This window comes from Schistocerca gregaria, chromosome 1, assembly GCF_023897955.1.
Source record: "Schistocerca gregaria isolate iqSchGreg1 chromosome 1, iqSchGreg1.2, whole genome shotgun sequence".
In the NCBI taxonomy this organism is placed as follows: domain Eukaryota; kingdom Metazoa; phylum Arthropoda; class Insecta; order Orthoptera; family Acrididae; genus Schistocerca; species Schistocerca gregaria.
Window position 1 is genome coordinate 843,715,698 of NC_064920.1, and position 16,200 is coordinate 843,731,897.

General features: G+C 43.3%; 1 protein-coding gene and 1 non-coding gene across 4 annotated transcripts in view; one reads left to right on the forward strand and one right to left on the reverse strand.

Annotated features, from left to right (window-relative positions):
- LOC126272461 (uncharacterized) overlaps positions 1-16,200 on the forward strand; it is a 531,522-nt gene that overhangs the window by 198,479 nt on the left and 316,843 nt on the right. The window lies entirely within an intron of this gene.
- On the reverse strand, positions 9,124-9,198 carry Trnas-cga (transfer RNA serine (anticodon CGA)). Its single transcript has one exon. It is a non-coding gene; the product is annotated as a tRNA-Ser (tRNA).

Consider the following 16,200-nt stretch of genomic DNA (forward strand, 5'->3'; position numbering starts at 1 on the left):
GCGGCAAGTTCAGCATCCTGTGTTTGCAATTTAGGGAGTTAACTGAGGTCCAGTTGTGAAGATAAAACCGACACATGAGATAGAAAATCAGTGATGACTTTGTCTGCCCCTCTGACATAACGTATGTCATTCATGAACTGACATATGAGGTCCATATGCTGGAAACATCTCAGGGAATAGTCCTTGCCTGGCATATGCCTTTGATATTATCTTGGAAATATTTGGTAGTGGTGTAAATAGCAAATAGTTCCCAGTTGAAGGTCGACCATTTACATTGGGTAGTGGACAGTGTATGGGAGAAAAATCTGAGCAGCTGTACAACAGAACCCACGGATTGCTGAAGTACTGCCTCCACTGCTGTATCACTCGTGTCTGTAGTAAGCAAGAAGGGAGCATCAGGAATGGGGTGAGCAGGTGTAATAGCTGTCTGTAAGGCTGACTTTAGGTTATCAAATGCGCGATGCATATCTGGAGTCCATGTGACTGTCCAAGACTCTGAAGTGTTTTTTCCCGTGAGAGCATCTGTCCGTGGGGTTGTATGTTGGTGGTGTCGGGGATGTGTTTATGGTAGTAACTTACCATTCCAAGGAAGGAGCAGAGGCCCTGAAAATCTTTGGGCAGAGGCACCATACTAATGGCCTTGACCCGTTTGGGTAGGGGGCGAATGCCATTGGCAGAAACCCCATGGCCCAGAAAAGTGATACTAGTGCGGTGGATTTGTGACTTAGCATTGTTCACTGTGACACCGTTTCTTGTAATAGTTGTAACACTGTATTTAAATGGAGTTCATGTTCCTTGAGGGAGGAAGAAAAAATTAACTCCTAATCCAGTTATGCATATGCAAAGTCCAGTTTTCCAACCAACAAGTCAATGAACCATTGGTACATCTGTGCAGCAATTTTAATGCTGAATGGCATAAACAACTACTTGAGCAACCCAAACGAGGTGATGATAGTGAATTTTTCAACATCTTCCAGTGCCATTGACAGTTGGTGGTACGCCTTGTGACAGTCGATTACACTGAAAATTTGTGCCCCATGCAGTAGGGAAGCAAAGTCTTCAATATTTGGTACAGGATAGTTATCTAGAATTGATCTGGTGTTAAGCACCCAATCAGCACCACAGAGGTGGAAAGTGTCATCTTTCTTGGACACCAAATGAATGGGTGGCAACAAACATCGATGGGGATGATGAACCTGCACCCAATGCAGTATGACTAACCTGTAATGCACACACTTGTGTGTCCCAGGCCGGCAGGTCAGCAGCAGTGGCAGTGATCCACTGGTAGTCCTTGTCGTGGAGCTTGGTGTGATACTTGGTAGTGTCACGGGCACAGCTTCTGTCCGGCTGCAGAAAAGTCACCTGGCGTTGGCGGCAGGTGCGAGGAAGTGGTGCGGGGTTTGGGGCCATGGCTGTATGTGACAGCTGGGCAACCTGCTTATGAGCATCCATGAGCCTGGTTTGCATGGTGGTGATGTGTAAGCAGAGGGCTTCATTACTGTCCTGAAGTTCATTGTTGTGTGACCTAAGAGAGAGGACTGCAACAGCGGTCTCAGCTAGCTCACACAATAGAGTGATGCTCTCAGATGAGAAGGAAGAGATATCTGAACTGGTGGTATGGTCTGTCGAGTTAAAGGTTAGTGTACCTCATTGTAGGTTAGGTGAAAGTGTGTGGACTAAGAGAAAATCTACCCTGAGCACAGGTTCATCCACATCTGTGATAACGAAAGTCTACTGTAAGGGTGTATTAAGTTCAACTTCGAGATGACATAGTAAGCAAAGGAACTCTGAGTTGTCATCAGCAACGCCATGTAGCTGCAGGACGTGGCCAATTGAGGCAAACCATGTATGTGGGTGGTCCTTGCAAAGGGGTGGTAGCTTAGGCCAATGGATGAGGAAGTCTTGACGTAACTGTCTGTCAGCTGTTGCTTTAAAAAGACGTTAGTAGCTCTTTAATAATGATTTATTTCTTACAGAAACATTCATCCACTACTTCACCCCCATGGGGGCTAAATTTTCAAAACTGCTGAAACACATATTTTTTAAATTTCTAACTGAGAAACCAAATACCAGTTTTTGCAGGTCTAGCTTCAAAATTGCCTTAATAGTGCTATTTTTCAAGAAACGTTTCATCCCGTATTTCACCCCCTTAGGGATGAAATTTTGAAAAATCCCTTCTTAAATAATGCCTACAGCATAGGATCAACATGTCTCAAAATTTCAAGCTTCTATCCTAGCAGTTTGGGCTGGGTGATGATAAGTTGGTCAGTCAGGACATTTCTTTTTAAACTTATAGATGCATGCTATAAAATACCATTGTAAACAGTAATTACAAAACTTGTTTATGCATGTATAGTTACCAGTATATAATGTCATGGGATGACTGGAGTGGGTGGTGTGGTCGTGGTTGTAAGATGTGGCTGGGTAGAAGAAGGTGGCTGTTTTTAGCAATCTCCCTTGTTATTGTTGGTTCTCCCAATACATTTTCTGCTTGTGTCGTGGTGGAGACGAGCTGATGCACACAGTCCAGGGAATGCAAGGCCGCACTTAGTCAGTGGCTGCGCAGGCGGTAGGAGGTTAGTGGGACGAGGCTCAACCCAGCCTCCTACAGAAGCGGCGGCTCGTGACAATGCCAGGAATCACCGGTGCAGCAGCAGGCAATGCCCACCGCCGGCCGGTCCTCAGGGACAGCGTCACTGATGACAATGATGAGATAGTGATCAAATGCTCAATTGGTCGAACCAAATGCTGATGCCCACCTCTGATGCCCTTGAATAGTGCAGGCCGCTGCTGAATCCACCGGTTACGTGGTGGCGTATTTATTAGAAGGTTCTTGATGAGCTGGCTAACGCATCCACACCACATGCGGCCCACACCTGCATAATTCTGTTAATGCTGCATTCTGAAGGCTGCCGCGCACGTATGCACATACCAATGCTCGTTGCTAAACTGTGTCACCTGCATAACGTGCTGGCCAGCCTTCGTCCGCTGTTTGCTGTGAGGCTGGTGCATCATGCACTGAAACACACTAAATCACAATTTTGCACTGTATTTCCTAAAAATAACACCTTGTTCTCTACAGTAATACCTTTCATAACCTTCCAATTTTGCATTTAGAGCCTTACCTGATGTTGTGTTTTGCTACTTTTACTGTGAATTTCACATCATCCTAATCATCATGTTATGTGCTCTGCTGTAGGATGCAATGACATATTTCATGTAAGAATGTGATAAGCAATAGATATCTGGTCTGATTTGAATGCAAGGAATTCATTTCAGAAAGAATGCATGGGTTTTTATGCCAAACATAAAGTTTCATTCAAAAGGGTGAACATATTAAAACTATATAAAGAACAAGCAATGGAAAATCCAGGATGGAATGTAACAATATAATGAAAAGGATAGGTGCTTCTCTCCATACAGTGGAGATGCTGAGTCACATAAAGGCACTACAAAAGGACTGTCACACAATTAGCTTAACATGCACAAATGCACACAAACCCAGCTCACACACACATGACCACAGTGTGTGGCAGTTGGAGACAGGCTGTGAGCAGCAGAGCATTATGGCAGAGGCAACCGGGTAGGTGTAAGGAAGAAAAGGCTGGGGAGGGTTAGCACGGTAAGGGTGAGGGACAGTAAAGTGCTGCTGGGAGTGTGCAGGGATGAGGTGGAGAGTGGCACAGCTAGGTGAAGTCAGGAGGTTACATGGTGGGTGGGGAAGAGGGGGGGAAGGGTGGTTAGCAGTAAAGGATGGAGGTAAAAGGACTGGGTGCATTGGTGGAATAGAGGGCTGTGCAGTGCTGGACTGGGAACAGCGAAGGAACTAGAAAAGTAGAGATGGGACTAGATAAGTAAGGACAAAGACTAATGGAGGTTGGGACCAGGAGGATTATGGGAACAGAGGATATATTGCAGGGAGGGTTCCCACCTGCACAATTGAGAAAATCTGGTGTTGGTGAGAAGGATTCAGATGACACAAGCTGTGAAGCAGTCACTGAAATGATCGACGTCATGTTAGGCGGCGTGCTCAGCAAAAGGGTGGTCCAGTTGTTTCTTGGCCACAATTTGTCAATGGCCATTCTTGCAGACAGATAGCTTCTTGGTTGTCATGCCCACATAGAATGCAACACAGTGGTTGCAGCTTACTTTGTACATCACATGATTGGTTTCACAGGTAGCCCTGCCTTTGATGAGAAAGGTGATTGTGACAGGACTGGACTAGGTGGTGGTGGAAAGATGCATGGGACAGGTCTTGCTTCTAGGTCTATTACATGGATATGAATCATAAGGCAAAGGGTTGGGAGCAAGGCTCGCGTAGGGATGCACGAAGATATTGTGTTGGTTCAATGGGCAGCAGAATACCACAGTGGGAGGATTAGGAAGGATAGTGGGCAGGGCATTTCTAATTTCAGGGCATGATGAGAGGTAGTCGAAATCCTAGTGGAGAATGTAATTCTGTTGCTCCAGTCCTGGGTGGTACTGAGTCACAAGAGGAATGCCCCTCTGAGGCTGGACGGTGGGGCTTTGGGAGGTGTTGGATGACTGGAAAGATAAGGCAATGGAGATCTCTTTTTTGCAAGGTTGGGAGGGTAATTAAGATCTGTAAAGATCTCAGTGAGACCCTCAGGATATCTCGAGAGAGACTGCTCTTCAACACAGATGTGGCAGCCACAGGTAGGAAGGATGTATGGAAGTGACTTCTTGGTATGGAATGGGTGGCATCCGTCAAAGTGAAGGTATTGCTGGTGGTTGGTGGGTTTGATATGGACAGTGATGCTGATATAGTCATCTTTGACATGGCTGCTAAGTTGCTGACTATGTAGTCTGCCAACCAGTGCCCAACTCAGCTGTGGTCTCTGTCCTAGCACTGCACTGCTGGTTCTCAGTCTTGTTTATAATTTTTCTCTTTGCCCTTCCTCCCTTCTTCAAAGAGAATTGCAAAGAGAATTGCACTAAAATTTTTCTGAAATACAAGCACGGGTATATTTACAATTATTTACATGCCATATTTACACCTCCACTCTGACTATCACTCTTTTTTTATGCTATTTAAATTAAATGTCCAACTCCACTAGCACTTAGCTTGACACAGAGCTCATTGTTCATGAGTAACTTTTCCCATTGTCAAAATTGCTTGTGGTTCATGCCATTGTGACCAGATTGAACACATAGACTGAAGTTTGGTAGTTTTGGACTTTGGGCTACTTTTCTCTTGAATTTGTAGTATATACTTCTTACTGCAGGAAAAAAAAATATTATGAAAAGGATAGTTGCTACTCACCATGTACTGGAGGTGCTGAGTCACAGATAGGCACAACAAAAAGACTGTCAGAAAGTGAGCTTCCAGACAACAAGACCTTCATCAAAAATAGATGACATGCACACACACACTCACAAAACTTCAACTCACATGCATATGACCACAGTCTCTGGCAGCTGAAGCCAGATTGTGAGCAGTAGCCTGTGATGGGAGAGGCAACTGGATGGTGGCAGGTAAGGAGGAGGCTAGGGGGGTGAAGGGTAAGTATACCAAGGTAGGGGACATACAAGTGCTGCTTGCAGGAGCATACAGGGATGAAGTGGAGAGATGGTATGGATTCTGCAGGTTAGACAGTGTGCATGGGGAGAGGGGGGAGGGGGGAGTATTGGAAAAAGAGAGAAGTAAAAAGTCTGATGATGGTGTGTTGGTGGAATATAGAGGGCTGTGTAGTACTGGAATGACAACAGGAAAGGGACTAGATGGGTAAGGACAATGACTAACAAAGGTTGAGGCCATGAGAGTAATGGAACTGTAGGATATATTGTGGGCTGTGTTCCCACCAGCACAGTACAGAAAAGTGGGTGCAAGCAGGAAGAATCCAGATAGCACAGGCTATGAGGCACTCATGGAAATTAAAAATTATGTGTTGGGCAGTGTGCCCGGCAATGGGTTGGTCAAGCTGTTTTTTGATCACAGTTTGTTGATTGCTATTCATGCAGACAGACATCTTGTTGGTGGTCATGCCCACATAGAATGCAGTGCAGTGGCTGCAGCTTAGCTTGTAAATCATAGTAATGGTTTCACAGGTATCTCTGCCTTTGATGGGATAAGTGATTTTTGTGAGCAGACTGGAGTAGGTGGTGGTGGAAGGATGTATGGGACAGGTCTTGCATCTAGGTCTGTTGCTGGGGTATGATCCATGAGATGATGGTTTGGGAGCAGGGGTTGTGTAGGGATGGATAAGAATATTGTGTAGGTTCGGTGAGTCACAGAATATCATTGTGGGAGGGGTGAGAAGGATGGCAGGTAGAATATTTCTCATTTAAATGCATGCATGACAAGAGGTAGTTGATACCCTGGTGGAAATGTTATTAGTTGCTTCTGTCCTGGGTGGTACTGAGTCATGATGGAAATGCCCCTCTGTGGCTCGACAGTGGGACTTCAGGAAGTTGTGGCGGTCCCTCCTGCTTTATTTCCTTGGTGTAATGTGTTGCTACACTGGCTGACAAAATGGGTTGTGGATTCAGACACTGACTACTGCAAAGTATGTAGCTGACAGGTATACAGTTGTGTTTCATAGTACTTTAATTTCACTGTCCACAACCCCCAATATTACACATTTATATGGCCAGTGCACTATTACACTACTGGCCATTAAAATTGTACACCAAGAAGAAATGCAGATGATAAACAGGTATTCATTGGACAAATATATTATACTGCAACTGACATGTGATTACATTTTCATGCAGTTTGGGTGCATAGAGCCTGAGAAATCAGTACCCAGAATAACCACCTCTGGCCATAATAACGGCCTTGGTGCGCCTGGACATTGAGTCAAACAGAGCTTGTAAGGCATGTACAGGTACAGCTATCCATGCAGCTTCAACACAATACCATAGTTCATCAAGAGTAGTGACTGGTGTATTGTGATGAGCTAGTTGCTTGGCCACCATTGACCAGACGTTTTCAATTGGTGAGAGATCTGGAGAATGTGCTGGCCAGGGCAGCAGTTGAACATTTTCTGTATCCAGAAAGGCCCATACAGGACCTGCAACATGCGGTCGTTCATTATCCTGCTGAAATGTAGGGTTTCATAGAGATCGAATGAAGAGTAGAGCCACAGGTTGTAACACATCTGAAATGTAACATCCACTGTTCAAAGTGCCATCAATGCGAACAAGAGGTGGTAGACACATGCAACAAATGGCACCCTCTAACATCACTCCGAGTGATACGCCAGTATGGCGACGATGAATACATGATTGCAATGTGCGTTCACCGCAATGTCACCAAACACAGATGTGACTGTCATGATGCTGTAAAAAGAACCTGGATTCATCCAAAAAAATTACATTTTGCCATTCACGCACCCAGGTTCGTCGTTGAGTACACCACTGCAGGTGCTCCTGTCTGTAATGCAGCGTCAAGGGTAACCACAGCCATGGTCTCTGAGCTGCTAGTCCATGCTGCTGCAAATGTCATCGAACTGCTCATTCAGATGGTTGTTGTCTTGCAAATATCCTCATCTGTTGACTCAGGGATCAAGACATGGCTGCACCATCCATTACAGCCATGCGGATAAGATGCCTGTCATCTTGACTGCTAGTGATGAGAGGCCGTTGGGATCCAGCATGGCATTCTGTATTACCCTCCTGAACCCACCAATTCCATATTCTGCTAACAGTCAGTGGATCTCAACCAACACGAGCAGCAATGTCGAGATACGATAAACCACAATCATGACAGGCTACAATCCGACCTTTATCAAAATCAGAAACGTGATGGTATGCATTTTTCCTCCTTACACGAGGCATCACAACAACGTTTCAACGCTGGTCAACTGCTGTTTGTGTATGAGAAATCGGTTGGAAACATTCTTCATGTTGCCACCAGTGCCAACCTTGTGTGAATGCTCTGAAAAGTTAATCATTTGCATATCACAGCACCTTCTTCTTGTCGGTTAAATTTCATGTCTATAGCACATCATCTTCGTGGGTAGCAATTTTAATGGCCAGTAGTGTATATAACCTTCGATAAGCCTCATTAATAATTAGCAGGCAAAATTCCACATACTGCTACAATAATTTCTTGCTGAACATCTACGAGCAGTATAACCTATCCACAAAGTTCACAGTTCTTAAAGAATAATCAGGTACGTATGGAGCAGACACTGTCACTGTTTTTACACACTGCCTAATTGTTTAATGCTTATTCCACTATTAATTTGAAGCATTGTTGTTGTTCTAACCAGTACATGTTACTTATCAGAAACACGGCTGTGGATGTCTTGTGACCAAAAATTGGGACCTTATATATCATCACAATAATAGGTGCTGAAACTACACATTGTTTAAAGTTGAGGTTACAGAAATTACAATTAAAACTTAACTCAATCAATTAACTGAATACATTTAAAAATTGTGTCTTTTTAACAGTTTCTTCTACTATGATGTTTAGGCTGAATTATTTGTTTAAATCATGAAATTAACAAATATAGTTAAGCAAACAACGCTTTTGACAAAACTGTTAATTAGTCTGGAATTAATTCAGAGCTGGTAACATATTTTTGAATAGAGCTAAGTAGATACTTTACGATTACTAGTACTTCGTCTTCCAAATGTTTACAATTATTACAGAATATATATTTGTTTATACATCAACAATAGAATTTAAGTTATTAAACAATTACCAATTTCACCCTATAATGAAAGATACTAACTGCAAACAGTAAAATAAATTAAAAAATCAATTACATACATAAAACTGAGCACAAAATCAGATCTGGTGTTATGTCCTTTAAATGAAAATGCAGATTATATTCATGTATGCTAATGGTAAATAGTTAAAAGTAACAAAACAAATTTAAGGAAACTGGTGGCAAAACAAGAGGGGAATTAAAATTATCCCAGCTTGCTTCATCACAATGTGCGTGGTGATTGGAAAGATAAATTATAGGAGACCTGTTTCTGTGCAAGGCTTGGATGGTAATTACAGTCTGTGAAGGCTTCCGTGAGACCCTCGGTATATTTCAAGTGGGTCTGCTCGTCACTACAGATGCAACTGTAGTTCCCAGAATGAGATTTTCACTCTGCAGTGGAGTGTGCGCTGATATGAAACTTCCTGGCAGATTAAAACTGTGTGCCCGACCGAGACTCGAACTCGGGACCTTTGCCTTTCGCGGGCAAGTGCTCTACCAACTGAGCTACCGAGGCACGACTCACGTTCGGTACTCACAGCTTTACTTCTGCCAGTATTCGTCTCCTACTTTCGTTGCCTACCTCGTTGCAACTGTAGTTGGCTGTATGGAAGGGACTTCTTGGTATGGAATGGATGGAAGCCTTCAAAATGGATGTATTTGCTGGTGGATGGTAGATTTGGTATGGACAGAGATACTGATGAAGCCATCTTTGAGATAGAGTTCAACATTGAGGAAGTTGGTTTGATTGTTTGAGTAGGACCAGATGAAGTGAACAGAGGAGAAAGTGTTGATGTTATGGAGGCATTTGGATAGGATGTCTTCATCCTCAATCCAGATTACAAAAACGTCATCGATGAATCTCAACTATGTGAGGGATTTGTTATTGTGGGGGTTTAGGAAGGATTCCTCTAGATGTCCCATGAATAGGTCAGCATAGGGTGGTGCCATGTAATTGCCCATATCCATAAATCAGATTTCTTTGTAGCTAATGCCTTCAAATGAGTAGTAATTGTGGGTGAGGATATAGATGGTCATGGCAACTAGGGAGGAGGTTGTTGGTTTGGAATTCATTGGATGTTTGGAAGGGTAATGTTCAATAGTGTTAATGCCATGGGAACTAGGGATGTTAGTGTAAAGTGAAATGGAATCAGCAGTGATGAGCAGGGCACCATGTGGTAAAGGAACAGGAACTGTGGAGATTCAGTGGAGGAAATAGTTGGTATCTTTCATGTAGGAGAGTAGTTTCCAGGTAATAGGCTGAAGGTGTTGGTTTCTGAGAGCAGAAATTTTCTTGGGGGGGTGGGGGGGGGGGGCAGCAGCACACATTAACTGGGGAACAATGGTGCTTCCTGGGTTCTTGTGTTTACAGACCGTAAGAAACATGTAGAAGGTAGGGGGTGGGGAGTGGTGCAAGAGGTGCAAGTGGTGCAAGAGGTGCAAGAATCTGACAGCTGGTGGAGTCCTTCTGTCAGGTAATCCTTGTGGTTCAAAACAACAGTGGTTGAATTTTTGTTAGCAGATAGTATTATAAGGTTAGGATAAGATTTTAGGTAGTGGATTCTGATTATTTCTGCACATGTAAGGCTACTTTGCATGCTGAGGGGTTTCAGGAATGATTGTGAGGCAAGGTTTGACTTTAAGAAATTCTGGGATGTTAACAGGGGATGATTTGGGGACTGTGGGGGTGGATTGTTCTTGGATGGAGGAGTGAACTGAGTCAGGCAGGATTCATCATTGGTCTTTGGAGGTGTCTGATTGGTAGGGTTGGTGGTGAAGGAGTGTTTACGCTGTAGGGACCTGTAGAAGGAGAGAATGTCTTTAAAAAGTCCTGCATGATTAAATTTGGGAGTGGACCAATGGGTGAGACCTTTGGAAAGGACTGATACTTCTGTAAGGCTAAGGGTTTTGAGGGATATGTTCATGATTGTGTTTTGGGTCTTTTTAGGTTCTGCATTTTGTTTGGTGGTGGGAGGGAGTTTTTGAGGGTGGGGTGAATGTAGTAGGTCTGCAAGACAGTGTTTGTCAGCTATGAGGGGACGTGGGGAAGGTTTGGAGGTCGTTGTAGAGGTAGTCAATTTGTGGAGATTCCATGAGCCAAGCAACAACACAGGAACAGTACGTGGGACTGGTTTCTGGCTAGTGATAAGGAAACATTTCCGTATTGATGCAGATGGAAGGAGAAAGGATCTGTGGTGAAAGATGAAAACACATAAAAAATACAACATAACATAGAATTACATACAAAAATAAGATTGAAAACTACACCCAGAACATGTGGGAAAAAAACATGATAAAAATTAAATGGATGAAGTGAAGGGGAACAAAATTAAATCCAAGGGAGTAGGACGACAATGAAAGGCAAAAACCAAGTGAAATTGGTGTTAAAACACAGTGAGATCAAATAAAAAAATAAAGAAAAAGATTGTAATGTGCATTACAATTCTGTGAGAGGATAAGTGTGAAGAAGGAGGATGGAATATGTGACTAGATCATGTGAAGTTCTTAGGTGCGAACTGGAACAGAGAAAAGAAGGAGTAGAGGTGAGACCAGGTTGGTAGGGAGAGATACAAGTTCATGTGACACAGAAAGGTATGTGAAGTAACATGCAAAAATACAGGAGAGATTAGATTAGATTAGATTAATACTTGTTCCATAGATCATGAATACGACACTTCGTAATGATGTGGAACGTGTCAGGTTAATAAAAGATGTCTGTACAAGAAATTACATTACACAAAATATTGCATGACACTAATGATTAAGTTTTTTTTTTTTTTTTTTTTTTTTTTTTTTTTTTTTTTTTTTTTACTTACTTTATATCTAAAAATTCAGCCAATGAGTAGAAGGAGTTGTCATCTAGAAATTCTTTTAATTTATTTTTAAATGTTAGTTGGCTATCTGTCAGGCTTTTGATGCTGTTTGGTAGGTGCCCAAAGACTTTTGTGGCAGCATAATTTACCCCTTTCTGTGCCAAAGTCAGATTTAACCCTGCATAGTGAAGATCATCCTTTCTCCTGGTGTTATAGGTATGCACACTGCTATTACTTTTGAATTGGGTTGGATTATTATCAACAAATTTCATAAGGGAATATATATACTGTGAGGTTACTGTGAGGATCCCTAGATCCTTAAATAGATGTCTGCAGGATGACTGTGGGTGGGCTCCAGCAATTATTCTGATTACACGTTTTTGTGCAATGAATACTTTTCTACTCAACGATGAATTACCCCAGAATATGATGCCATACGAAAGCAGTGAATGAAAGTAGGCATAGTAAGCTAATTTACTGAGATTCTTATCACCAAAATGAGGAAGAGTGATCAATCTGAAGGTATAGGATTAATGATACTGGTGGGAGTAATACGGGACATGAGATGCTGCACCAACAATCTGCATGATCTTATAGCCATCTGTTGTGTGCGGTTGAGACAGTTGATGCAGTGTGGCTCATAAGTAGAGTGTGTAGTGTTCTTTGTAAGGTGACATGAGAAACACAGGAAAGAAGAGAAAGGAGGGTGAACACTGAGTATAGTAATGCATTAGAAATTAATAACAAAGGAAAGCAGTACTGTGTTACAGATTGGAAGACAACTGTCAGGCAAAATCAAACAATGGAGAATCCAGGATGGAGTGTAACAGTTTTATGAAAAGGACAGTTGCTGCTCCTCCTTATCTCCATCACCTGGCTGCTTGTTGCATCATGCACTGCAGCTCGCAGTCTGGCTTCAGCTGCCAGAGACTGTAGCCATGTGTGTGTGAGTTGTGTGTGTGTGTGTATGTGTGTGTGTGTGTGTGTGTGTGTGTGTGTGTGTGTGTGTGTGCATGTTGTCTGTTTTTGATGAAGGCCTTGTTGGCCAAAAGCTCACTTTCTGACAGTATTTTTGTTGAGCCTATCTGAAACTCAGCATCTCTGGTATATGGTGAGTAGCAACTGTCCTTTTATTATTACATTGTCCTGGATTTTCCATTGTTCTACTACTTGAAAAATCATACAGCTAGCTGAGGATGAGGATCCTCTAATTATTAATCACTGTTGATGTTCATTGCAGTAGTTTTTTACATGCTCTAAAAGATGTTTCATCGACACTTGACCATGCCTGTGTCTATCATTCGATCTAGGGACATGAGGATGGTTGGGTCTAATGAATTATTTATGAAGATCAGGTTTTCTGTAGATTTAATTTCAAGGTATAGATTGGGTATGTAAATCAATGTGAGTATTATATCCAAGGAGGTGGATCCTGTCATGGTGGTGGGTAGTCTGAAGTCTGGTCTGGATACACCACACTGAATACCATTGGTTATAAGCCCCTATCTTCCAGTTATATTCGCTGCACGTGACTTTGTTGACCTTGCTTATAATAAATACGGATAATGACAGTTCCGTATTTCATGTACTTTCAACTGTACAAATGTTCCATGCCACAGGGTATGCAAGAAAGTGTAACACTGAAATCTACAATTGCTGCAAGTTAAGAATATGCCCAGATGTGATTAGGTGTATTGACTGTTGCCTGAATGTGGAACATAAACATTGTAGCCAAAGCCGGCAGCTGTCTGGCATTGTTTATTACATTTTATCCAGCTTGGTGATCTGGTTATTGTGCATATCCACTGTTCCTGGGTTACATCCTCCTGCACTTGTAATGCATTATAAAGGGTTTCTAGGAACTCTTCATTGGCCATTCTGGAAACTGTTTTCAAAATTCAACCATCTGCATCAATCCAACCTCTTTTTTGTCACACTTGTGAGACCAACCTGAAGCCTGATGTAGCTGTGCCTGTAGTCATGCAAATACTGATGGCAGCAACAGATAGTCATCTGAGTATTGCCGAACCTCATTTGGTTATTAATTATGAGCTATAATTTGCCAACCTCTGAATTCCATTCTCTAGTGCTCAGATATAGGAATCTAATCTTAGGCTCCACTAATGACTCAGCATTTTTAGGCAGCTTCCATCTCCATGCAAGAGTGTATGACGCATTATGATGAGACTTCATGTGTTCTCTTTCCCTTTCAGCCTGATTCTGATGCTTGGCACTGGAACTACTTCTGCTGGGGTAGAACCATTTTCCATACAGGAAGATGAAATCCTGTTACTTTATTACATCTACTCATCATCCAAGTGCTTAATGATGTATTGCAGTATCTACAGAACTATCTTGTTTTTCTTGCCTAGCCTTTCCCTCCTTTTCCTTTTCCCCAGATTCTCCCTGCTCCTCTTCTGAATATGCTTTGGACAGTGGAGGAAGCACCTTTATTGTTCAATTGAAACTGTGAATTTGATTAATGTGCATTGTCATGGGGTGAGATGGAAGTTGAGAATCATGACAGCGTGTCACAAATTTCTTAGTTTTCCCTTTTGATACATATGAGTACACATTATAGCCCATTGAAATATGTGATACCTTAGATAAAACTGCTTCCTTAATATGAGTTCTGTTGATACACTCCTGGAAATGGAAAAAAGAACACATTGACACCGGTGTGTCAGACCCACCATACTTGCTCTGGACACTGCGAGAGGGCTGTACAAGCAATGATCACACGCACGGCACAGCGGACACACCAGGAACCGCGGTGTTAGCCGTCGAATGGCGCTAGCTGCGCAGCATTTGTGCACCGCCGCCGTCAGTGTCAGCCAGTTTGCCATGGCATATGGAGCTCCATCGCAGTCTTTGACACTGGTAGCATGCCACAACAGCGTGGACGTGAACCGTATGTGCAGTTGACGGACTTTGAGCGAGGGCATATAGTGGGCATGCGGGAGGCCGGGTGGACGTACCACCGAATTGCTCAACACGTGGGGCGTGAGGTCTCCACAGTACATCGATGTTGTCAGCGGAAGGTGCACGTGTCCGTCGACCTGGGACCGGACCGCAGTGATGCACGGATGCACGCCAAGACCGTAGGATCCTATGCAGTGCCGTAGGGGACCACACTGCCACTTCCCAGCAAATTAGGGACACTGTTGCTCTTGGGGTATCGGCGAGGACCATTCGCAACCATCTCCATGAAGCTGGGCTACGGTCCCGCACACCGTTAGGCCGTCTTCCGGTCACGCCCCAACATCGTGCAGCCCGCCTACAGTGGTGTCGCGACAGGCGTGATTGGAGGGACGAATGGAGACGTGTCGTCTTCAGCAATGAGAGTCGCTTCTGCCTTGGTGCCAATGATGGTCGTATGCGTGTTTGGCGCCGTGTAGGTGAGTGCCACAATCAGGACTGCATACGACCGAGGCACACAGGGCCAACACCCGGCATCATGGTGTGGGGAGCGATCTCCTACACTGGCCGTACACCTCTGGTGATCGTCGAGGGGACACTGAATAGTGCACGGTACATCCAAACCGTCATCGAACCCATCGTTCTACCATTCCTAGACCGGCAAGGGAACTTGCTGTTCCAACAGGACAATGCACGTCTGCATGTATCCCGTGCCACCCAACGTGCTCTAGAAGGTGTAAGTCAACTACCCTGGCCAGCAGGATCTCCGGATCTGTTCCCCATTGAGCATGTTTGGGACTGGATGAAGTGTCGTCTCACGCGGTCTGCACGTCCAGCATGAACGCTGGTCCAACTGAGGCGCCAGGTGGAAATGGCATGGCAAGCCGTTCCACAGGACTACATCCAGCATCTCTACGATCGTCTCCATGGGAATATAGCAGCCTGCATTGCTGCGAAAGGTGGATATACACTGTACTAGTGCCGACATTGTGCATGCTCTGTTGCCTGTGTCTATGTGCCTGTGGTTCTGTTAGTGTGATCATGTGATGTATCTGACCCCAGGAATGTGTCAATAAAGTTTCCCCTTCCTGGGACAATGAATTCACAGTGTTCTTATTTCAATTTCCAGGAGTGTAATTCCAGAGTTCTGGTGTTCATCATCTTCATCTATCACCAAATAGTTTTTAACCTTTGAGAGAAATTTTTTACTGACAAAATATGATATCCTGGGTGAGACTTACAAAACTGAAAAGGGAAAGCCATCTTCTGACCAAAAAAATATCATACAAACAACCTGTGCCCTTGTGGATTTTTGAATTATATACTCTCATGATGTATACAAGTAGAGTACCCCTATTATTATGCAACAAGTTAATGTAGCAACTTAACTTCTTTGGAATTGCCCAATGAACCCTCTCTGTTTGACTGCTTGTGGATGTAAGTCACTGGTCCAAAATTACTTAAGTTCAGTAACCAGCATAATGGCTTCATTAAGTCAGACACAACTTGTTCCTGGTTCAGTTATTATTATTTCAGGCATTTCAAATGGTTCACCATTTCATATGATACCTCTTCAGCTTGCTGGTTTGGTATGGTAATAAAAGAAATGAAATGTGAAAAATGGTGAATTACTATCAATACATAGTGGTTTCATCCTGATGTTTGCAAAAAGAGCCACAGAATATACATCCCAATAATTTGAAATGGTTTATCTGCCTTGGGTAATCATTGTAACATAATCCTTTGGTGGCTGAGCTCTGCCCTTTGTGAACATGGAATACAATTTT